The sequence below is a fragment of the Protomyctophum bolini genome (genome assembly GCF_963924005.1).
Source record: "Protomyctophum bolini genome assembly, chromosome: 9".
Classification (NCBI taxonomy): Eukaryota; Metazoa; Chordata; class Actinopteri; order Myctophiformes; family Myctophidae; genus Protomyctophum; species Protomyctophum bolini.
In genome coordinates, this window is record NC_137870.1 from 35,308,805 (window position 1) to 35,324,772 (window position 15,968).

Here is a 15,968-nt window from a genome sequence, read left to right on the forward strand (position 1 = left end):
TCTGAAGTACAAGTGCCACATTAATGTTGAATTTGTCGGCTCCTTTCACACCATCAAGTACCTCTACAAGTACATCCATAAGGGAGTTGATGTTGGCACTGTCACCATTGAAGATAAGGATGAGATTTCCAGATTCATCAATGCCAGGACAATTGATGCTCATGACGCACACTGGAGAACAATGGAGTACAAAATCCAGCACAGAGTCCCTGCTGTCTTCAGTCTCGCTATCCACACAGAAGGCCAACAAAATGTCATCTTCACAGAAGGCCATGCACAGGAGGCCCTGACAGCAGCCAAACCCACTACATTACTGGCCTTCTTCCAGCTAAATGTCAGTGACCATCACGCAAGGCAACATCTGTACATGGACATCCCAGAACACTACACTTGGAATTCAAACAGCCACATGTGGAAGGAAAGATCTCCAACATCCACGCACACGCACACTCCAACGACAATAGGAAGGATGTCCAATGTATCAGTACTCCAGGGAGAAAGATTCTACTTAAAAATGCTCCTGGCTCATATCAGGGGACCAACAAGCTATGACGACCTTAAAGTGTATGAGGGCAACCACTACACAACTTTCAAAGACACAGCACGAGCCATGGGCTTGCTGGAGGACGATGGAGAATGGATCACTGCCATGCATGAAGTCTCAAGTTATGCATCCTCAAGAAAACTCAGAGAAACCTTTGCTATCATCCTCCAATACTGTCACCCATCACAGCCCAAACACCTCTTTGAAGAATTCTTCGAAAAGCTCAGTGATGACTTCCTCCATGCAGAAGCCACTGCACAGATGTGCCCTACAGATGCAGTAGACAAGGCATTTATCCACAACCAGGTACTACTTGCACTGGATGATGAGCTCTCACAAATGGGAAATCGTCTATCCAACTACACGGACATGCCACAGCCAACACCACTAACTGAGCAGGAAAAGCTGACACAAATTTTCACATCAGAAAGATTCAACAACACAGAACAAGAAGAAATTGTACAGCTGCTTAGTCCTCTACTGAATGTGGAACAGATGGCACTCTGCCAGGCGGTTTATCAGGCAGTGAATGCACCAAAAGAGGACACCATCACAAGACAATTCATTCTCAACTCCCCAGCAGGCTATGGCAAAACCTTTACATTTAAGGTCATTGCAGCCAACATTAGAGCACAGAATGGCATTGTGCTGTGTGTTGGCAGCACAGGCTTAGCTGCTCAGAACCTTGAGGGTGGCAGGACAGCTCATTCAAGATTTAAAATACCAATCCCTATCTTTGAAGACTCCGTCTGTGCCATAAAAGCTGAGTCCTCCCTGGCTAAGCTAATCAAAGAAAGCAGCATAATCATTTGGGACGAGATCTTCAGTGTTAACCGCTTCAATGTAGAGTGCGTGGAAAGAACACTGAGGGACCTGATGCATTCTGACCAACCTTGGGGTGGCAAAACTGTCCTGTTAGGTGGAGACCCTAGGCAGACACTCCCCGTTATCAAGAGAGCAAGCAGAGCCCAAATTGTTAGAGCTTGCATCCAAATGTCTCCACTCTATCCTCTCATGAAAGAACACAAACTACACTTCAACATGAGGACTGACATAGCTGAGAGGGAGTTTGCCAACTACCTCCTGGACTTGGGGGAAGACAAAATCACACATGGAGATACTGCCATTCAAGTCCACATTCCACCACAGCACTTGGTAAAGGATATGGATACTCTCATTTCAAACACCTTTCCTGACCTGCACAATGGCTGTGTCCACAAAGACAACCTTCTTAAAGGCACTGTATACACTCCATTAAACAAGGACATACGCGAAATCAACAACAGGTGCTTAGCTGAGTTCCCTGGACAAGAGAAAATCTACTTTTCAGCTGACTCAGTTAAAGAGGACAACTACAAGGATTCTCTGCCTATAGAATTCCTCAACTCACTAACACCCTCTGGAATCCCTGACCATAACCTGAAGCTCAAACTAGGAGCTCCTGTCATGCTGCTAAGAAACTTGCAATCAGGTCGCGACCGCACTCTCAAGAACGGCACCAGAATGGTGCTGGTGCAGATGATGGACAAAGTACTTGAGTGTGAAATTGCACTAGGGACAAACAGAGGTGAAAGAATCTTCCTTCCAAGGATCCCGCACTATGACAGAGGTGAGGAGTTTCCCTTTACCTTCATCAGACGACAATTCCCTGTCAGGTTAGCTTTCGCCGTTACCATAAATAAAGGTCAGGGCCAGGAAAATGACAGAGTTGGCATCCCCTTGCCTCAGCCTGTGTTCGCACATGGCCAACTGTACACAGCCTTCTCTAGGGGAAAGAAAGCCAGTGCTGTCAAAGTTTTAATAGACAATAATGATGAGGGCAAAACTGACAACATTGTTTACACTGAACTCCTTTAATTGTCCATAAATCACACTTCAGACTCTGCAATGGCACCAAACTGTTTTTCCTGAGAACCCTCAACAACAAACTGCTGCTGTGCAAAATTGCAGCCACACAAAAGGAAGTCCTGATCCCTAGAATCAAGTTCATTTCTGATACTCAACATTCCTACTTTGAGTGGGCCAGACGGCAGTTTCCAGTCCGCACCGTTTTTGCCACCACCATCAACAAATCCCAAGGACAGACACTTACAAGAGTGGGGGTCTGGCTTTCGTCCCCTGTCTTCACTCACGGACAGCTTTATGTTGCCAGCTCAAGGACGGGTAACCCAGAAGCTCTCACCTATGCCATAAAGCAAAAAGAAGGACAGCCAGAACATCATACTACCAATGTGGTTTTTCAAGCCTTGCTTCGCGCTGTGCTTCCTGGCCCTACAATCCCCATTGAGGTAAGGCTGTTGCATTGCTACATATGTCATTTCTACACATAATATAAAACTGCTGCTAACCTGAAGATCATTATGATCAAACAAATCACTATCCTTTGTTTCACGTCTGCCCTGGTGGACATGTTTCTCCCATTATGCAGGCTCTACTGACCAAAACTTTTCTGTGTCTCCTTTTCTACAGGCTCAACCATGACAATCTCTGGAACCAGAAACACCCCTTCCACATCACCCCACTCCTCCACGCCCTCCTCTGGATCAGCTGCCCAATATAATTGTTCCTTTACTAAGTTGGCCTTTCCACAACAACTGTGTTCACTGTTGGGGGGGGAGGAGGGTCCACGTGTTGCAAGGCCAGGGCTCTAAGGGTGTTTTACACTTTGAAGTATTGTAGTAGTGTATCTAACATGTTAAAAATGACATAGTGCACTTGATTGTAAAATGTAAAATATTTTGGTTAGTAGAACAGTTTCGTTAATTAACCTCAGGTATACATTTGATGAATATAGTGCACTTAATTGTACAATTTAACATGTTGATTACAAACTGCTGCTATGCAAAATTGCAGCCACACAAAAGGAAGTCCTGATCCCTAGAATCAAGTTCATTGCTGATCCTCAACATTAACATTCCTACTTTGTGTGGGCCAGACGGCAGTTTCCAGTCCGCACCGCTTTTGCCACCACCATCAACAAATCCCAAGGACACACACTTACAAGAGTGGGGGTCTGGCTTTCGTCCCCTGTCTTCACTCACGGACAGCTTTATGTTGCCAGCTCAAGGACGGGTAACCCAGAAACTCTCACGTATGCCATAAAGCAGAAAGAAGGACAGCCAGAACATCATACTACCAATGTGGTTTTTCAAGCCTTGCTTCGCGCTGTGCTTCCTGGCCCTACAATCCCCATTGAGGTAAGGCTGTTGCATTGCTACATATGTCATTTCTACACATGTCATTTCTGAATAATATAAAACTGCTGCTAACCTGAAGATCATTAGGATCAAACAAATCACTATCCTTTGTTTCACGTCTGCCCTGGTGGACATGTTTCTCCCATTATGCAGGCTCTACTGACCAAAACTGCAGCTTCTTTTACTATTCACTGTTAACATTAACACTCACATTTTGTGCTTGAGTCATCCCTTATCTGTGTCTCCTTTTCTACAGGCTCAACCATGACAATCTCTGGAACCAGAAACACCCCTTCCACATCACCCCACTCCTCCACGCCCTCCTCTGGATCAGCTGGCCAATATAAGTGTTCCTTTACTAAGTTGGCCTTTCCACAACAACTGCGTTCACTGTTAACATTAACATTCTTTCCTACAAATACACTCAGACTCCATTAAAAATACACTGAGACCAACATTTTACATGTTTTGACTTTGTCAACCTTTGCTCCCACAGAAGCTCTCACCTATGCCATAAAGCAGAAAGAAAGACAGCCGGAACATCATACTACCAATGTGGTTTTTCAAGCCTTGCTTCGCGCTGTGCTTCCTGGCCCTACAATCCCCATTCACGTAAGGCTGTTGCATTGCTACATATGTCATTTCTACACATGTCATTTCTGAATAATATAAAACTGATGCTAACCTGAACATGATTATGATCAAACAAATCACTATCCTTTGTTTCACGTCTGCCCTGGTGGACATGTTTCTCCCATTATGCAGGCTCTACTGACAAACTTTTCTGTCTCCTTTTCTACAAGCTCAACCATGACAATCTCTGGAACCAGAAACACCCCTTCCACATCACCCCACTCCTCCACGCCCTCCTCTGGATCAGCTGCCCAATATAATTATTCCTTTAACAACATGTTAAAAATGATATAGTGCACTTCATTGTAAAATGTAAAATCTTTTGATTAGTGGGACATTTTCGTTAATTAACCGTAGGTATACATTTGATGAATATAGTGCACTTAATTGTAAAATGTAACATGTTAATTCATTTCATGTATAGTAAATGTATGTAGGATAAATGGACAGTCATGGTTCCTATTGGGACCACGACTTTAAGGGGGGGGGGGGGGAGTGTGATACCCCACACACATACTGAGTAGTGGATGTGCCTGCCTATTGCCTAACTTTCATCCTGTAGGTGAGCCTGGGTAGGGCATTGGCCCGATGGCTGATGGGAGAGCACCTGGGCCCGGTGTCTCCCAGAGGCCATAAATACCACACTCATCCCAGTTGAGAAGAGAGATCCAGAGGAGCCACACCTGCTGCCTCCACTCCCTTCATTAGCCTCCATGCCTCCGTTCCTTTATGTTTGATTGTTCTTTCCATCCACACATGCACCACACCATGTATCACACATCCATACACTACACCTACACCACTGACTCACTGACTACACATTCCATATAATTTGTTATGTTAAGTACTGCAGTTCTTTTTAGTTCCTTATATAGGCCTATTATTTAATAAATCATATATTGTTCATCTTTCGCACGTCTCCTGCTCCGAATGTTTGTCAAGGCAAGAACCAGCCATGACAATTCTTTCCTACAAATACACTCAGACTCCATAAAAAATACACTGAGACCAACATTTTAAATGTTGTGACTTTGTCTACCTCTCACAATTTCCTTCCTCCAATTTGCGCTGCGCGCCGCTAGGATGAGCGGGCCGAAGGCCCGCGAAATTCTAGTTTTACAAACCGACAGCAACACAATACTATCGGTTCAAGCACATTTACAAATTCAATTTCAAGAACTACTCACCACTAGAGACAATGGAGGTGATTCACTTGTAAGTGGTTAGTGGTTTATTATTAGGGCCCGAGCACTGCACAGTAGTGCGAAAACCTATTGAAATTGCAATGATTATTAATACTAGTTGTTTTTTTATCGTGTTTTTGAGGCTAAACATATTTGAAAAGTTGCTAAGCTTTGCACACACATCACAAGTGGTGAAACATTACGTATTTTAATCATCTCAAAAAGTTTGTGCTTAAAGCGCCACAATATGGTTTCACCTACATTTAGCAAATCTTCAGACTTACAAAAAAGTCTCTTGGCGCCATGACCTAAACCAAAATGGCGTGACCGTGGCGAAGAGTCAAAATTCAACGCCAAGGAAGTGAAAATAGCAGATACAAGATCAAGTTTTGAACTGATTGTCATGTGGGTGGTGTTACTGGACTTGTTTCAGAGTCCTTGACCTTCATTAGTGTTACTTTAACTTAGCCCTCCACTCCCTCTTCTGATCAGTCGATATTTGATATATGTATTAGTTTATATTTTTCCCTATAACTTTTAAACTGTTTGTCGTAGAGACTTTTGAGTCACGTCGCTTTATTCAATTGAAAGTCCTTGTCTTTCATTGGAGTCAATTATCCCCACCCCCTCTTCTGATTGGTTGATATGTCACAGTTTCCATCATATGCCATAACCTTTGAACAGTTTGTCGTAGAGAGACATGAGTCACCTCACTGGACTCAGTTGAAAATCCTTCTCCTTATCTCTGCTCCCAGTTCTAATTGGTTGATATTTTCTCATAACATGCACAGACGCGCACAGGTCCGGTCATCGCTGCTTGCAGCTTTTATTATTGTTGTTGTCGCGAATCAAACTTTCCTAGGACGTCTGTGGACGTCTTGGGCACAAATTGTGTTAATAAGCCTACTGATAGCAGTTAGGGTGGTAATGCTTTAAAAGCAAAAAATTATAAGTTTAGATGTAAAGTGGGGGGCTCTGAGTGTTCCCACTAAGAAAAGTAGGCTATGCTTTAACATCTTAGTGTATTTTTTATTTTTACTAGAGACGAGAGGCTGCGCAACCGGGGGCGGCTTAAAAGTAACATAGCGTTAAGAGGAGAACTCCTTCTAAGAGCTCAGTGCAGTCCTAACATAAAATAAACGTTGATGTTGTAGTCCTGGTCCCAGAGGCAGCCCGGAGGCAGTCCTGGTCCCTTATCCCCAGCCTTTCCTGAAGCTTCCTGAAGCTCCATGCACTTGTTGAACAGAGAACATATCAAATGTACTTGCCGTGCGCCTTCATGCAACCCAGAGACTACTGGTTTTGGCAACCCCCATGCTCTTTACTCTCGTGACAAATTGTGTGTTTGGAACAAGACATCTCAAGGACTAATTTCCATGCAACTTGCAGAGCACAAACATGCTCCCCAGGGGACGACCCCTTACCAGGAAGCACAATCACTCCATCACCTTCCCTGTAGTGCCACTGCTATCAGTCCAAAAATAACTGAGTAAATGAGTAATAGCCTCTAGTTGAACAATCAAGAAGGAGACATTTATATATATGCCTTCAATATGTTCTGGAGGGCATAGGACAGAGCCTGGATATGCTCTACCCATTTAACCATTGTCACTAGAATACATAACGCATACTGTAGCCTACTGAATTATTTCAAGTTTCATAATATCACAGTGAGCCAGACGTCAAACGCACATGCCCCCAATGTAGAGACACATTTCCACTAGATTCACTGGCATACATGCAGGGATGAAAAAGCAACTCCGCCTGACCTATTATTGAATTATAACGCAGGTGCTGGGTTGCAAGACAATCATTGAAGACACAAAAGACCGTAACTCCTGTGAGTCTGAATGTATTAGCCGATTTAACACATTGTGTTTCCAAGGCTTTGCTCTTGCTCAGACTGGTGATTACTACAGTACAGCCACAATGTCCACATCCGTGTGCAGAACACCATGTATGCAGATCATTGTACATCTATTGTATGATCAGTGCCGTTCACAACACACCGCCTTATTCAAGTGCACCGCATTGGCACACTAATACAATGCATACACTGACATATTATTCACACATGCAAAACACATGCTCACAAAAGCGTGTGTGTGTGTGTGTGTGTGTGTGTGTGTGTGTCGCACACACGAAAGTTTCTTTCTCCTGCCCCATTTTTCCTCCCCACCCTCCCCCACCCCTCTTTCTCGCTCGCCCACCTCCCCGTCGTCTATTTCAGGTCGCACTCTCTCATCGCATTTCAGGTTGAGCACGGTCAGACATGTTCCAATAGCCACAGTGCCTTTAAATGATTCATATTGACTACTGATATTCATACAAAGACGCACACGCACACACGCACACGCACACACGCACACACACACACTCCCATAGACTTCCAGTTTAAACTAAAACGATTCACATAATATTCAATATGAATATATATGCTGCAGGTCAAGAAAAGCGAGAATGGTGTGGAAGTAAGCACTATACTGTATTGATCCAAACATTGAATCCTATAATGAGTATTGATGAAGCATGTGCAAAACATGAACCGTGTCATGGTGTCACGCGGCCGAGTGTTGTAATCATAGACTGTAAAGAATATGGTTTTTATTTTGACTCGAGTGGGTGGGGAATCCCGATCATAGACTGTAACGGTAGCCACGCCCCTCAGAACATACACGGCTTTATGGTCATTTTTTGTATAAATGGGACCATAATTTTCCAAAAACAATAGAAATGAGACTTTAAACTAGTGACTGGAAGCAGAAAGTATTCATGATCATGTTTATTAAGGTAATACAGTCTAGGTGAATTTGGACCCAAATACATGGACTTCTATGGGGCTATGGGTTTTTTTGGGCCCAATGACAGCGCCACAACAGGCCATTATATGAACTTTCAGGAAATCCCGATTTCCTTAGTAGCTTCACAAAATATCTGTCTGACTGCCCCCCTGGTTGTAATGCTCTCTCTCTCAACATGTTGTAATGCTCTCTCTCTCAACGGGTCTGGCATAAATGAAGCGTATATCATTCGATGAAACCTAATTAAGGTTTCATTGAACTGATATACGATTAATTTATGCCCGACTATAATCGGCCTTTGATCTAATTACGTTTCTGTCTAACCTCCGTCCTCTTTAGCATGCAAATTCATTTCAATTTATTACTCGCCCTGTCAATTCCTCTTTCTGGGACTCTTTTGTTGCTGAAACAGGGCGGCGGCTGGTGGCCATTGCGTGCCACATCCGCATGTTCCAAGTGAAAACAAACCAGCATCTTACAAGAGCCGCAATTACAGGCTGTTGGTTCTTGGCAATGGCAATAAGAGGCTTATTTGATCAGGTATGCACAGCTGTTTGCGTTTCCTCAACTGATCGTAAACGCAACTCTCTCTCGCTCTGTCTCTCTCTCTCTCATATATGTATTTGTTTATTTTATTGTTTTGAGGTGTCCTCCATTTGCTGTCAGTAGCCTAGTCCTGGCTAGAAAGACGCAGACTGTTGGGCCGTTGGAGAAGCCATATGAAATGTATCCTATATTTATTGCTTATTTCATTGTTTTGAACATATAGCTAAACTCGAAAAACTAAAGGATGCGCTAGTTTAAAAAAAGATCACACCCGTGTGAACTGACTCGAGTGGTGCAACTCCCCCCATCCCCCCCCCCCCTCTCTCTCTCTCTCATTAGCAGGCAACCTTGCAGCTCTCTCTCTGTGTTTCTGGACAACAGCGCCCCTACTGGTACTAATAGTCATACTCGTGCTCATTAACGTCACATACATGTGCGGACGAAAAATAGGCGGACGACACATAGGCGGACACGGACATTGCTATTCCTTGGAGTGGTTGCACCACTCAAAAATCACAGCGGAACGACAAGCGCAGGCCACAATCAATCATTTCACAGGGAAGCAGGCTGTTATAGCCTACTAATATGACTTGGAAACAGATGGTACTGTCTAACTGTCTATAGTCATGTGTTCAAGACGGATCTGTCCAATATTTAATATTCCATCCTAATTGGCTAACATTGGCTTTCAAAGTTTGCAGGATTGGCCCGTTTTGAACAAAAAGCCTCAAATCATGAACGGAGCGTGCAATTTACGTGAAATCTTTCACAGACTTTCCTACTATAGGCTGAGGAATATATCCCACCATTTTCACATTGGCCTGTTATAGCGCCACCAACAGGTGGATTTGTTTTGTTGAACAAAATGCCTCAAATCATCCAATTGCCATCCAAGGCGTAAGAAGAAATGTCACATTGGCCTATTATAGCGCCACCAGGAGGCCACAACCTGACCTGCCCTGGTGGGTCACTTTTTCTAGTTGTAGCTGCACTACAAGTGGGCAGTACACATATAAAAATGTTTAGACAACATGTTGGCTTGTGCATACAATTTACAATACTGTCTCTGTACTGTAATCCCTATATCCCAGATAAAAAGAGAGGAGAATGTTACCTTCTGATCCTCCTTAGTTTTCATAATCATGACAACACTCTTTTTCGGATTAAACTTTATATCAAACAGCAGTCCATATAATCAGAGCACACACTAAGCAACTGCTGTAGGCCAGCAGAGCAAGGAGACATGATGACCAGGTTATCTGCATACATTAGATGGTTAACGAGCATCTCTCCCACCATACAGCCAGTCCTACACTTTCTGAGATTTGTAGAGAGTTGGATTGGTTAATACGGTCAAAGGCACAAGAAGCATCCGGGAAGCATGTGAACATGGTGGAGTTATGTTTACTGTACTTGCTGACAGCCTCTTTTAGAGCATATACACATGGAATACACATGTCTGTGCCATGTTTACTTTTAAATCCAAATTGCTCAACAGCGCTGACAATAACTATACTCTTGCATCCTTTCAAGTAGTACTCTCATAAGACCTTTGACAACACACTAGCCAAGGAAATAGAGATCTTCCCTGTTTTCTCCTTGACTACTGGGACCAGCAGAACTGATAGCATAATAGTCAGGAAGTATTCCATGCATCAGCATTCCAGAGAAACACAGAGCAAGTAGAACAGAGACTCTGTGGCTGGAATATCTCAAGTGTTCAGCAGTTATCTGATCAGGACTTATTTAGAGCTAGTTTATCTATAGACACTCATGGGGGGGGGGGGGGGGGGTACTACCTGTGAGTGGGGAGTGTTGGCTGATGAATGAATATCAACATTGATACTGGGGGGTCAAATTATGACAGGCTGTCAAAATATGACCCCCCCCAGTCAAAATAACACCGAAATAGACACTCATGCTTTCCGTGATTTGGGAGGAGTAGGACTAAGGCGATTTGCTCGTCCACATATGACTACATTCTCCATTCATTGTCAATGGCAATTAATGTGTTGCCACACAAATTTGTTCAGACACACATGACGTAAATTCTCCTTTCATCGTCAATGGCACGAGTTCAGGACAAAAAGCTGCGCCCCTCAATAATACAAAAATAAATCAACCATAGAGAAACACTATAGCGAGAACAAGATCCATTTACAGAGAGAGAGAGAGAGAGAGAGAGAGCTCATCCAGCACATGTGGCGTTTTCACCCCTTCTTCCGGGTTGGAAAAGTGGTGGCAGATCACACCAGGCGATGATTATATTTATCCTTACTTTATTATATTTATAATTGGCCTACATAAACACTGCTGCCTTAATGAATCCATCTCATCTCTATCTCTCTCGACCTGGAAGAAGGGGTGAAAACGCCTCATGGGAGTGGATGGGAGGCAGGGGGTCTATTATTTATAACCCTATGTGCATATGGAGTTCAAAAAGGCTCTGTGTGACCCAGGAGGGCCATGTCCAAGGAGGACCAACCATAACTCTGTTAGGTGTGCACTGATCATTATGCTTCTTGTGAATTGCAAAGACCTAATTTTCCTCTCTACACTAGGCAGATTGAGACTACGAGTCCGACACACAGTATGGCATCCCCCCCGACTCGTATACCCCCCTTCACATTCAGTAGATCCCGTCAAACTTACTGTAAGTAACGGTATTTGAGTATATGACATTACTATGTTAGCTCCATTCCACCCACAGGTTATGGATTGTCCATAACTGTTAGTTATCAATGGTGATGCAGTCATCAGAAGAGACAGCTACAGTAGAGGAGAGGTCGCTAACAAGCCTCCAACGGCCTCATTATGTGCAGAGGAAGAAGAACCACACTTGTCTCTGGTGGGAATGCACGCACACGCACAGACACGCACGAACACATCTTTGTATTAATATGCTTGTGAGGGAGTCAACACTTTTATGCATGCAGCACGCTATGCAATTTTATGAATTTTAAAATAATAATAATTTTAATACCCTTTTCAACCATTTAACTACAACCAAAAATAGCCGATGTACAAGGTCACAATCGTCTGTTTTCGGTGCATGGCACCTGCACGCAACAAAGTGTAAATCAGGCAGCACTGGAACTAACATGTAACATTGTAAACATGTAAATGCCTAATCCTACTCCTAACCCCAACCTGAATGTCTTCCTAATATCTGACCTAATATTAATGCCAGTCCACACCAATGGATTTTCTCTAGTGAGGTCCAGGGACATTGTCCTCATAATTTTCTACTATAATTGTGGGGACATTTGGCTCTCAAGTCACACATGTGCACACATGCACACAAAGTCGCACAGACACAGTCTCAGCTGCTACACACAATTCCTCTAAAAAAATTATATTATCTGACATACTTCTCAGTGCTCACTCACTCTGACACTTTTGTTTCGTAGACAACTGGGGTACACAGGATATTAATGTTTAGGGTTACAGCATAATTTAACTGTGGTAAAATAAATCCTTATTATGTTCAGTGTAGATTTGTTGTACATATTCCATATTCCCACTGGAAGAGAGGTCATGATTCCCTATCTGTTTATATTAATATCAAGCACATTCACAAGTCACAACCAGTCCCAAGTCGACAATCCTAATTTGTTGTTTTCAGGTTGATGTCCCCCAATGTGTCAGTTAGTTTAGTTAGCCTCCAGTAAAGCACCATGGTGCAGTTTGTCATTCCTGATAAATGCACTGCTTTAATTATGTTTTATTATGTTTTTATTACTTCCATTTTGTGTCATTGTTTCGTTTGTACTGTGTTAATTTGCTATAGTTTTGTACAGTGTTGCTTTGTGCTGATTGTGAGAACACATATGTGTTTGTGTTGGTTTCTAGACCAAACTGTCACTATAAAGGTCAGTAAAGTCAGTCAGTTTGTTCTGACCGACAGTCATGGGCGAGTGCCAATAACCCCCCGCCTACCTACAGTCCCATTAGCTCTCATCTACCCCCACTGTGTAGCTGAATGACACTGAATATCAGCCTCAAATCATGTACACTGTTGATAGCCTGCATAAAATAGTCATTCATACAACTGGTGATAGAGTACATCATACTTAATTGGCTATGCCCACAGTATGCCTATATTTACATCTGTTAAAGTTCATAATTATGCACAAACTGCATTCTCAGCTACAGTATGAACACAATGTGGATAGTACGGCGGTGCCCATGGTTCAAATTGCAGGCCCCCATAATTAAGACATGAATGCCCACAGCTGACACACAGCTGCTGAAAGTTGGGTTACCCTTATAACGGTAAGTGGGAAACATTTACACATTTTTATTCTGCTTTAAGTGGCATGTGAGGGCTCAATGTAGGGTTTTTTCGTGATTCTGAATGAATTGCAATCTTTTTGTTTTGCACCAAAACCACTCCTTAGCAAAAAAACAAAACAACCATAGCCACTTTTTCAACTCATCACAAACCATTTTTTGTGTTTAAAGAGCTTCATTCATGCAAATTAAACCAGTAGCTTTATTTGTTTATTTCAACTTCCACAATCTCTATTATCTAATGAGCGTGGCTTCATGGTTGAACTTTCAGCAGCTGTCACAAATTACCATAGGGTCTACTCTAGACGCGCGTGCACACGCATGCACGCACACACACACACATACACACACACACACACACAGACAGCAGTGCTGTGAGCAGTGAGCACAGCTGTCCTGTGCTCTCATTGGCTGTAATACAGGACTTATCTGGACACGATCGCAGCCCAGTTCATACTGTAGTGTACGATGTCCAGTCGGCGACAGAGACAAATATCAACCCTGCTTGATATTCAGAAACGCTCGGGAAGGTGTCGGCGAGCGCTTTTATCGGCGCTATTTCTTCTCGCAGAGCCTTTCACACACAGCGAGCAAAACCCTCGGCGATCAATGCCCGATCTTGCGTCAGATCGGGAGTTTTGTCGGCGAGCGCCAAAAATGTATATAAGTAGCAGCGTCTCCACCATATGTGGTGGCTGCCAATTATAGCAGAGACACTACAATACTTTTCCAGCCTTTTTTCCTCCTTTTTGGTCATTCCAAGTTGTTGGAAACCTCTAACAAGCCCTAGGCTGCCGAATATAAAAACAAATAGTCTGCACGTTTAGCCCAGCATTGAGATGGTATTTAGAAGTGGTTGGTATTTAATATCCTTGGTCATAAAGGCTTCTTCTAGGCTGTGGTCAAAGGTGCAGGTTATCTCTAATACAGACACTTCCCTGGACTCTTCATCAACATCTGGTGTCAAAGATGTAAAGATGTCTAGGTTATCACAGTTGAAACATGGATGGAATTACACAGTCTCACTGAGGATGCATGATATTTTGATGTCCTTTGCCATGAGTTCCACTATTCTATCATGGCGTGCCATGTACGGTACATCCGCTTGCATGCATAACAGATCTTTTAGATGTAGGACAGTGTGTCAGTGATCTGTTCTGTGGTGTAGTGCAAGCAATGAGGGACCTGATGGAAAGATTGAGTCTGGGGGGACTTTTACAGTGAATGTGATAATGTCCTCATTGAGTTCAGTGTTCTTCAGGAAAGAGTGACACACGCGCGCACACACACACACACACACACACACACACACACACACACACACACACACACACACACACACACACACACACACACACACACACACACACACACACACACACACACACACACACACACACACACACACACACACACAAATTATAAAATTGATCCAAAAGAATATCAACACCATAAAGTTAATTTACTTTGGCACATTTGCCTTAATTGACTGTCTGGCAATTAGACGTACGTGTATTAGACGTTCCAGGAAACAAAATATGAAGGAGTAATATTAGAAAATGTGTTTTACATATGTCGACCTCCTGGTGGCGCTATAAAGAGCAGGTTTTTCCTTAGCCTCTAGGGAGTGTGCATACAAAGTTGGTGAAAACAAAAGAGGTGAAAACACTAATTGGCCAGGTATAGCACCACCATGAGGCTGAGTTGAAAATGTTCCAGTAGGTATTTCTTCCTCGGCCTAGTGGGAATGTGCGTGCACAATTTCACGGATGTGTTCATGATTTGCAGCATTTTGTTTGAAACTGAGCACTCTTGCAAACTTTGGAAGCCAATATTAGCCAATCAGGATGCAGTCTGAAAAATCTGAAAGACCTGTTTCGTTGAATGGCTCTAGAGAGACTGTGTACCAATTTGCGTAATGTTTGGACAAAATCTGTATGTACTGTCCAGAAAAAATGTGGTTCAGCTGTGGCATTTAGGGAGTGTGTGTGCAGAGTATGGCTGCGATCAAGCCAACGGTGCCGGAGATGAGCTGTCCACAGACGGACACATGGACACCCGGACACACACACAAACACACACACGCGGATGGACAGACGGAGTGCAAAACATACTCTCTCCCCATGCCTTCGGCCTGGTGGAGACAAAAAGTCTTTATAAAGTCTGTACTACTTCCGTGTTGCATAACAGTGACATCACTGTAAGTCTGTACTACGTCCATGTTGCATAACAGTGACATCACTGTCCACTCCTTCTGGGTATCTTTACCACAGCCTTGTTTCAACGTGTGTGTTACTGTGTTCATGCAGCTGCCTGTCAGCAGCACAACATAGCTCAGCTGTAGCCTATTTTGTCACGTTCTGTCGTGCTAATGAAACACTAGATGGGATTATTATGTCATCCATGTCAACATCCAAGTACAACTATCAGAAGTAACCCAGGTAAAGTAAGTCACTCTGCAAGTTTAACTAAAGTTTTTTCCATCTGTCCAAAGTCCTTTCTGATATAGCCTGCAGGCTGGCTGCAGCCCTGCATTTATATACAGACATTACAGATTGATTGAAAGTGTAACATACACATTGATTTAAACATACATAGAGACCTCTGTCCTCTCTTATTAATTAATGCAACATAAGGTTCAGTGATATAGTTCTCTTTGAATTGAATGTAATTTCTTTCCAAAATGTGCACCCTCCACTGCTCCTGATGTAACAATGACAATGTATGTTTGACTGTATTATTACAATGAAGGTTATGCATGAACTATATT

The 15,968-nt window shown here is 43.1% G+C and overlaps 1 protein-coding gene and 1 long non-coding RNA gene across 2 annotated transcripts in view; one reads left to right on the forward strand and one right to left on the reverse strand.

Annotated features, from left to right (window-relative positions):
- Positions 1-15,968, reverse strand: part of drd2a (dopamine receptor D2a) — a 94,996-nt gene that overhangs the window by 60,020 nt on the left and 19,008 nt on the right. The window lies entirely within an intron of this gene.
- Positions 2,376-5,366, forward strand: LOC308320842. The gene is made up of 4 exons (XR_013964564.1): positions 2,376-2,832; positions 3,014-3,741; positions 3,998-4,353; positions 4,545-5,366. It is a non-coding gene; the product is annotated as an uncharacterized lncRNA (long non-coding RNA).